Source organism: Octopus sinensis, unplaced genomic scaffold (assembly GCF_006345805.1).
Source record: "Octopus sinensis unplaced genomic scaffold, ASM634580v1 Contig10303, whole genome shotgun sequence".
In the NCBI taxonomy this organism is placed as follows: Eukaryota; Metazoa; Mollusca; class Cephalopoda; order Octopoda; family Octopodidae; genus Octopus; species Octopus sinensis.
In genome coordinates this window covers 1-7,500 of record NW_021832094.1, presented here as the reverse complement: position 1 = coordinate 7,500, position 7,500 = coordinate 1, and the positions used below count along the sequence as shown (strand labels likewise).

Here is a 7,500-nt window from a genome sequence, read left to right as displayed (position 1 = left end):
CTAGCTGAACTCTGCTGCATTATCTTGTTTATTCGTATCTGGTGAAATCCTGCATGTTTCTTATAAATAGCCACAAATTATTTCAGAGAATTTTGTTAACACCTTACTGTAATTTCTGATAAATTTAATTATGAAAATAGATATTTGACCTAATCCGAAATAGATATAAATCGATCAGGTAAAATTACATTGACTGTTTTCTGTTTGCATCCAAGTGATTTCAGGCTCAGTCCCACTGCGCAGCACCTCAGGCAATGATCTTTTATAGACCCTGGTCAGCAATGAGTGAATTTGGTTGACGTAAACTGTCAAACCCGCCGTATATGTGTGTGTGTGCGCGCGCTTGTTTAGTGTTCCGTGATGGTAAGATCAACAAAAATTGCTCCCTGCGGTGAAATATAAATGTTGTTTAATAAACGTCAATATGTTTTTATGTGCTGCTATTAGTTTCATGCGATGAAAGCTTGTCAGACTGTATTTTCACATCTCGTGCCTTAGCGCAATCCTCGGGCACTCTTCAATTATATGCGTATGAAATATGCATATTAATATGTATACATTCATATATATATATATGCTGTAAATTAAATAACAGACTAATCTTCAGAACGGTTTCATGGTTGTTTGAAACATCAACTCCACTACAGATCTTTGGCTTCCATTTCTGGTTCCATTTAGCTTCCATTTCAATATATTTCATTCCAATATATATCGCAGATGGTGGATGTAATCGACAGGGCACCATATATGGTTTGCTTCAAGGAAGCAATGACCTTAGATCAATACAAATTCAGAGAAAGAATCGGTAGCTAAATGCAATAAATTCAGAAGAATCAAAGAATTCCAAAGGAAACAGAATAAAGTAAAAAATGTCAAAGAAAATAGGTTCATCAAGAAATGCCTTCTAAACAAAAGATATGCTTACTAAAGTAGATCTATTTCCTTAAGAAAAATAGGTTCGCCATTCCATAGTATTTAGATGGATAAATCAGATGTTAGAAAAATAAAAGTAAATAAATTTTAAAAATTGAATGGAAAGCATGGAGAGAAAAGAAAAGAAGAAAACGATTAGGTTTAGAAATCAAAAAGTTAGGTTTACGTTGTTGGAATTTCACGCATTGTTGATTTCAAAGGATAGAAGCGGTATTTCAAGATCATTGACACCATACCAATATACACACATATACGCATTGCACGATTATTCACCAGCACATTTAAAACATAACGTCGCCCTTTTCAAGCCTAGCCAGACTCATGGGCCCGGTTTCCCGTTTCTGTGGCGTATGTGTTCCCCCCAGCGGGACGGGACGCCAGTCCATCGCAGCGATACTCAAGAAACAGGAAGAGAGAGTGAGGGTGTGGCGAAAGAGTACAACAGGAGTCGCTACCACCCCCTGCCGGAGCCTTGTGGAGCTTTTAGGTGCTTTCGCTCAATGAACACACAATGAACGCCCGGTCTAGGAATCGAAACCGCGGTCCTCCGACCGCGAGTCCGCTGCCCTAACCACTGGGCCATTACACCTCCGTCATTTAAAACATACATACATTCATGTATGAATCTCGATTAGCACATTCATACACATTCATACACAAACGCGCCTGCACATAAGCACATACACACACACACACACACACACACACACACACCACACACACACACACTCACACACACACTCACACACACACACACTCACACACCACACACTCACACACACACTCACACACACACTCACACACACACACACACACACATCAGTTCTAGCATATACTCTAATGTCGAAGTAGTAATTTAATAAAGAGCTGAAAAATCAATAATTAGTTTAATTGACCAAGACAAATTATAGTATCAATTGCGCGTGTCGATACATTTCGTGCGAACATATATTATAGACGATAGAAGGCGGCGAGCTGGCAGAAACGGTAGCACGCGGGCAAAATGCTTAGCAGTATTTCGTCTGCGGTTACGTTCTGAGTTCAAATTCCGCCGAGGTCGACTTTGCCTTTCATCCTTTCGGGGTCGACTTTGCTTTCATCCTTTCGGGGTCGATTAAATAGGTACTAATTATGCACTGGGGTCGATATAATCGACTTAATCCGTTTGTCTGTCCTTGTTTGTCCTCTCTGTGTTTAGCCCCTTGTGGGTAGTAAAGAAATAGGTATTTCCTCTGCCGCTACGTTCTGAGTTCAAATTCCACCGAGGTCGACTTTGCCTTTCATCCTTTCGTTTTCGATAAATAAAGTACCAGTTACGCATTGGGGTCAATGTAATCGACTTAATCCCTTTGCCTGTCTGTGTTTGTCCCCTCTATGTTTAGCCCCTTATGGGCAATAAAGAAATATATATTATAGACGATATTCATGCAAATACTTTCATCTAAAAATTTGAACGTTATCAAGCTGTCGCGCTAACAGTTAAAGGAGTTAAGTCACTCTTATTATTTTTTTGTCTTTTAATCTTTTAGTTGTTTCAGTCATTAGTCTGCGTCCATGCTGGGGCACCGCCTTGAAGAAATTCCCGTCGAATGAATCGACCCCATTACTTTTTTTTAAGAAAAAAGATTGATTCTTATTCTATCGACTTCGTTTGCCGAACCGATAAGTTAAGGCGGCGTAAACACACCAACGCAAGTTGTCAAGCGGTGGTGAGCGACAAACACACACACACACACACACACGCACACACACTCACAATAACAACCTGCCAACTATTATACCAGATTGAAGGCAATGACTGTAACAGTACTTTCGAGACACTTAACACTACTTGTCACAGCTGAATTGTTTGTAAAATGCAGTCAGGACGTGAAGATAATTTGGAACCTTGTAATAATATATATATATATATATATATATATATATATGGTTCCGGATTCAGTCCCCACCTTGGGCAGGTGTCTTCTACTATATATGTATCGCTTGATAACCGATGTTGGTGTGTTTACGTCTCCGTAACTTAGCGGTTCGGCAAGAGATACCGATAGAATAGGTACTAGGCTTACAAAAAGTAAGTCCTGGAATCGATTTGTTCGACTAAAGGTGGTGCTCCAGCATCACTGCAGTTAAATGACTGAAACAAATAAAAGAATAAAAGAATATATATATATATATATATATATATACACGACAGTTTTCTTTCAGTTTCCGTCTACCAGATCCACTCATAAGACTTTAGTCGGCCCATGGCTACAGTAGAAGACACTGCCCCGAGTGCCATGCTTACCAACCCAAGACCATGTGTTTAGTAAGCGAGCTACTTACCACACAGCCACTCCTATATATATATATATATATATATATATCTATATATTAGATATATATATATATATATATATATATATATATATATATATATATTATATATATATACATAAATATAATGATAATAATGATAATTAATAATAATAATAACAATAACAATAACAATAACAATAATAATAATAAAAATAATGATAATGATGATGATGATAATAATAATGACAATAATAATAATGATAGTAGTAGTAGTAGTAGTAGTAGTACTAGTAGTACTAGTAGTAGTAGTTGTAGTAACAATGATAATAATAATAATAATAATAATTTGTGTATCATGCTTAATGTAAATACATCATTGAAAGGTAACTTTTACTGTGATATTTTTACAGTGATAACTCTATTAGACATGCTGCCTTTTAAGACAGTATATATATGTCCTAATGTCTGCCATGGCTGGTGAGAACACCAAAGCATTTCTATCTTGTTGAACGTCGTCAATAGCCGACCACCTGTTTAGAATATGCAGCCAACCACATATTTAGAATATGTATGAAACCAGTGAATATACATTCAATGGTCTTACAAATAGCTGGATATAACGGTTTGTATTATATGCATGCATACATACACATATACATACATGCAAGCATACATGCATACATACATACTTACATAAAAACATACATGTGTACATACATACTAGCACAATTCCTTCACTAATTGTTTTAAGTGCCTTTGTTGTCAGAGCAGACATGGACGTCGTCTCTGCCCCTTACCTTCGACTCGATTGTACAACTAAGATGTGATATCAAAGGGAAATGTAAATTAATTAAAATTTATATTTCCAGTGGTCTAACGTGTAAAAAATTTAGTCAACAAGACTATATATTAGTCATACGATATAGTGTATATTTAAACACATAAGGGATCCACTTATAGGAGTTCAACACGCTAGAATGTCCAGGAAACTAGATGGTAAAATGATTTTCATTTTTCAATTCGTTCCTGTCGAATTTTATCCCTAATTTTTGTGGTTATAGAACCTAGCTGTTCTTTCCAGCGTGTTGAATTCCTACCAAGATGTGATAGGTAGAGAGAGAAAGGCAGAGAGGAGGAGAGAGATCTGTATCAATACTCGGATGGTAATCATTTACAGCTCAACAGACTGGAGCAACGTGAAGTGAAGAGCCTTGTTCAAGGATACAACGCACCACCTGGGCCAGGCATGAAACCCGCATCCGAACATTTTAACCATTAGGCCACACACTTTATGCATAAATGTATGTATGAATGCATATATGCATATATGTGTATATGTGTGTGTGAGTGTGTGTGTGTGTGTGTGTGTGTGTGTGTGTGTGTGTGTGTATAGATAACTTCATGCAACTTAGAGATCTGTTGGCTCGTCGGGCATTTGTCAACTCACTCGTTTGTGAGTGTCTCTGTGTGTTTGTGAATGTGTGTGCAGTATGTGTGAATGTGTGTGTGCACGCGCGAGTATGTGTGTTTGTTTGTGTGTAGTATGTTTACATGTATAGCAGTGATATTGGTTTGCAGACTATTAGTTTATATGTAATTACCAGTCATTTGCACACATTGATTGATATGTTTTGCCCTGACAAACAGCAGGTATACGGACTTTATGTGATAAACACGGTTACTAGATTGCTTGTCACAATCCAGTAATCACGTCTATCACGAAAGTAGTGAAAGCCGGTCCCTGATGACTTCTTATCAATACACCATCGTATTTTGAAATAGATTTCTTCGTGAGATTTTCTGAATGTGAATTCAGTAGTGTGTGGCATACTTTTTAAAATATTTTTTGTATTATATTTTAAATAGTAGATGGAGATGCTTTTAGGTGTCTACTAATAATGAAAGTTTCTAATATTGTTAAATGTCATATTTGTAGTTTTTTTAAATATTTTTTTTGTTTACGAGCGCTACCGACAATTAGTTCATGAAAAGTATCAATGATTATTTGAACAAAATATATTATAGATTTTCAGAGATATTTATTTAGATCTGTTTGAGTATGGAGTGCTGACATTTGAGATTAAAAGATTTATTCAGTTCTATTTAGTGGCTTACAAATACCAGTCGTGTGAAGCATTTTCGTGACCAACTATTTCTCCATCCTGCTCTCTACTCTTCATCTGTTCTGTATTTGCAGCGAAAGATTGCCGCCCTCTTTAGTTTGTCCTTGATAATTGAAATCACATGAATGTTTTAATTCTTTTTCTTTTTCTTTTTTTTTTTTTTGTACATATTTTGATCTTTAGTTTCCTTGTTATGAATCGTTTCTTATTTAGAAAAAAACCCCCAGCAATTTTGACGCAAAGGTTTAGTTGATACCATCGAACTTACTAATTGACACTGGTGCTTCATATATATCGTTCCCGAAAGGGTGCAAAGCACATTTAACCGCAGGTAGATTTGACCTCAGAACGAAATAACCGGAGGTTTTGTTTTAGCTTTAAGAAGTATTCAGTGGATACTCTGCCACGCATCGTCAGTGATGTATTTGGCCTCTCAGAAGTGTTTCGGGTCTTTCAGCATCACTCTGTCTCTAGTCCAGAAATATTACAAGGCAGTTTTATCCCATTCTCCTACAATTTTATCAATCCACCGCCCTATCACTGATATTTGCTCACACAAATATCCTGAATTATATATTATAGTAAATATGGCATTATCTAGTTACGTCTGTTGATTTTTACCTATCCTGCTTCTGTCGTTGATAACATTATTACCTATTAAATAAAGGTAGGTCCTTAAACACGAACATCCTCCCAAAAAATTCGGGGAATTAGAGGTTTTGGTTTATCTGTTTGAACGCCGACCTTTTTGACATCAGACCTTTTGATGTTTCTTTCATTCTGCCCTACACTTTCATTGTTTATGTGTGAAAGCATATAGGTTTGAATATCTATGTAATTGTAACATTTCTATCGCTCCCTCAGCATTCACTTACGGCCATATCACGCTGAAAGCACCGATTCTCATCTGATCACTGAAGTGAAGCAATGTCGAGCCCAGTGAGTACGTAGATGGGTGATCGATCGCTTGGGAAAACTAGGTGCTGTAACCCTCTTTTTATGTGGAGGCGCGTGGATTAATGGTTAGGGGTGTTGGACTCACGATTGTAAGATTGTGGTTTCAATTCCTGGACCGAGTGACACGTTGTGTTCTTGAGCACAACACTTCATTTCACGTTATTCCAATCTATTCAGCTGGCAAAAATGAGTCATCCTGAAACTGGCCGGCGTCCCGTCCGTGGAATAATATATACGCCAGAGAAACTGGGAAACCAGCTCTATGAGTTTGTATGACTCGGAAAGAAACTTTCATCTATCCACTGGAATGACCTCGTCACTAACGCCAAGGTTCTAGAAAAGGCAAAGGTCACTAGTGTGAAAGAAACTCTGTTGAAGATATAGTTACTCTGGGCAAGATATGTCACCAGGATGGAAGATCATTGACACCCCAATATCATAATGTATGGCGAACTCTTCAGTGACCTCTGTGATAGAAGAACACCAAGGACGAGTTACACGGACTACCAAAAGAAATCCCACGGTGTCTACCAGTGGTCTGTTTTTGCCGCGAACCGTGAAATCTACCATCTCAATGTCCTCCGGGAAGCAGCCTTCTTTGAACATTCGCAGAACCATCCTTGCAGACAAGAGAAAAAGGAGAAAAAACAAGGACACTACTGCTAACTCTGATCAGCCTACCTTCTCATGAAGCTTCTGCGGTCGTCCTTGTTTGTTTCGGGTTGAATTTGTCGGGCATCGGCAAACCTGGAACAGACTGGAACATCCTCATCCATACACCTTCCTTTGCAAAGGCAAGCCAAGTAAAACATATATGTGTGGGTATGTGTGAGTGTATGAGTGTGTGTGTGTGCACGCACGTGCGAGTGTGTGCATATATATATATATATATATATATAATATATATGTGTGTGTGTGTGTGTGGTGTGTGTGTGTGTGCGTGTATATATTTGCATATATACACAGGGACACATACATATTCTTTTTTCTTTTTCTTTCTTTTACTTGTTTCAGTCATTTGACTGCGGCCATGCTGAAGCACCGCCTTTAGTCGAGCAAATCGACCCCGGAACTTATTCTTTGTAAGCCCAGTACTTATTATATCGATCTCTTTTGCCGAACGCTAAGTGACGGGGACGTAAACACACCAGCATCGGTTGTCAAGCCAATGCTATGGGGGACAAACACA

General features: G+C 37.9%; 1 pseudogene; it reads left to right on the top strand.

Annotated features, from left to right (window-relative positions):
• Window positions 1-6,223: 6,223 nt before the first annotated feature.
• Window positions 6,224-6,346, top strand: LOC115228312 (annotated as a pseudogene).
• The last annotated feature ends 1,154 nt before the right edge of the window (window positions 6,347-7,500 follow it).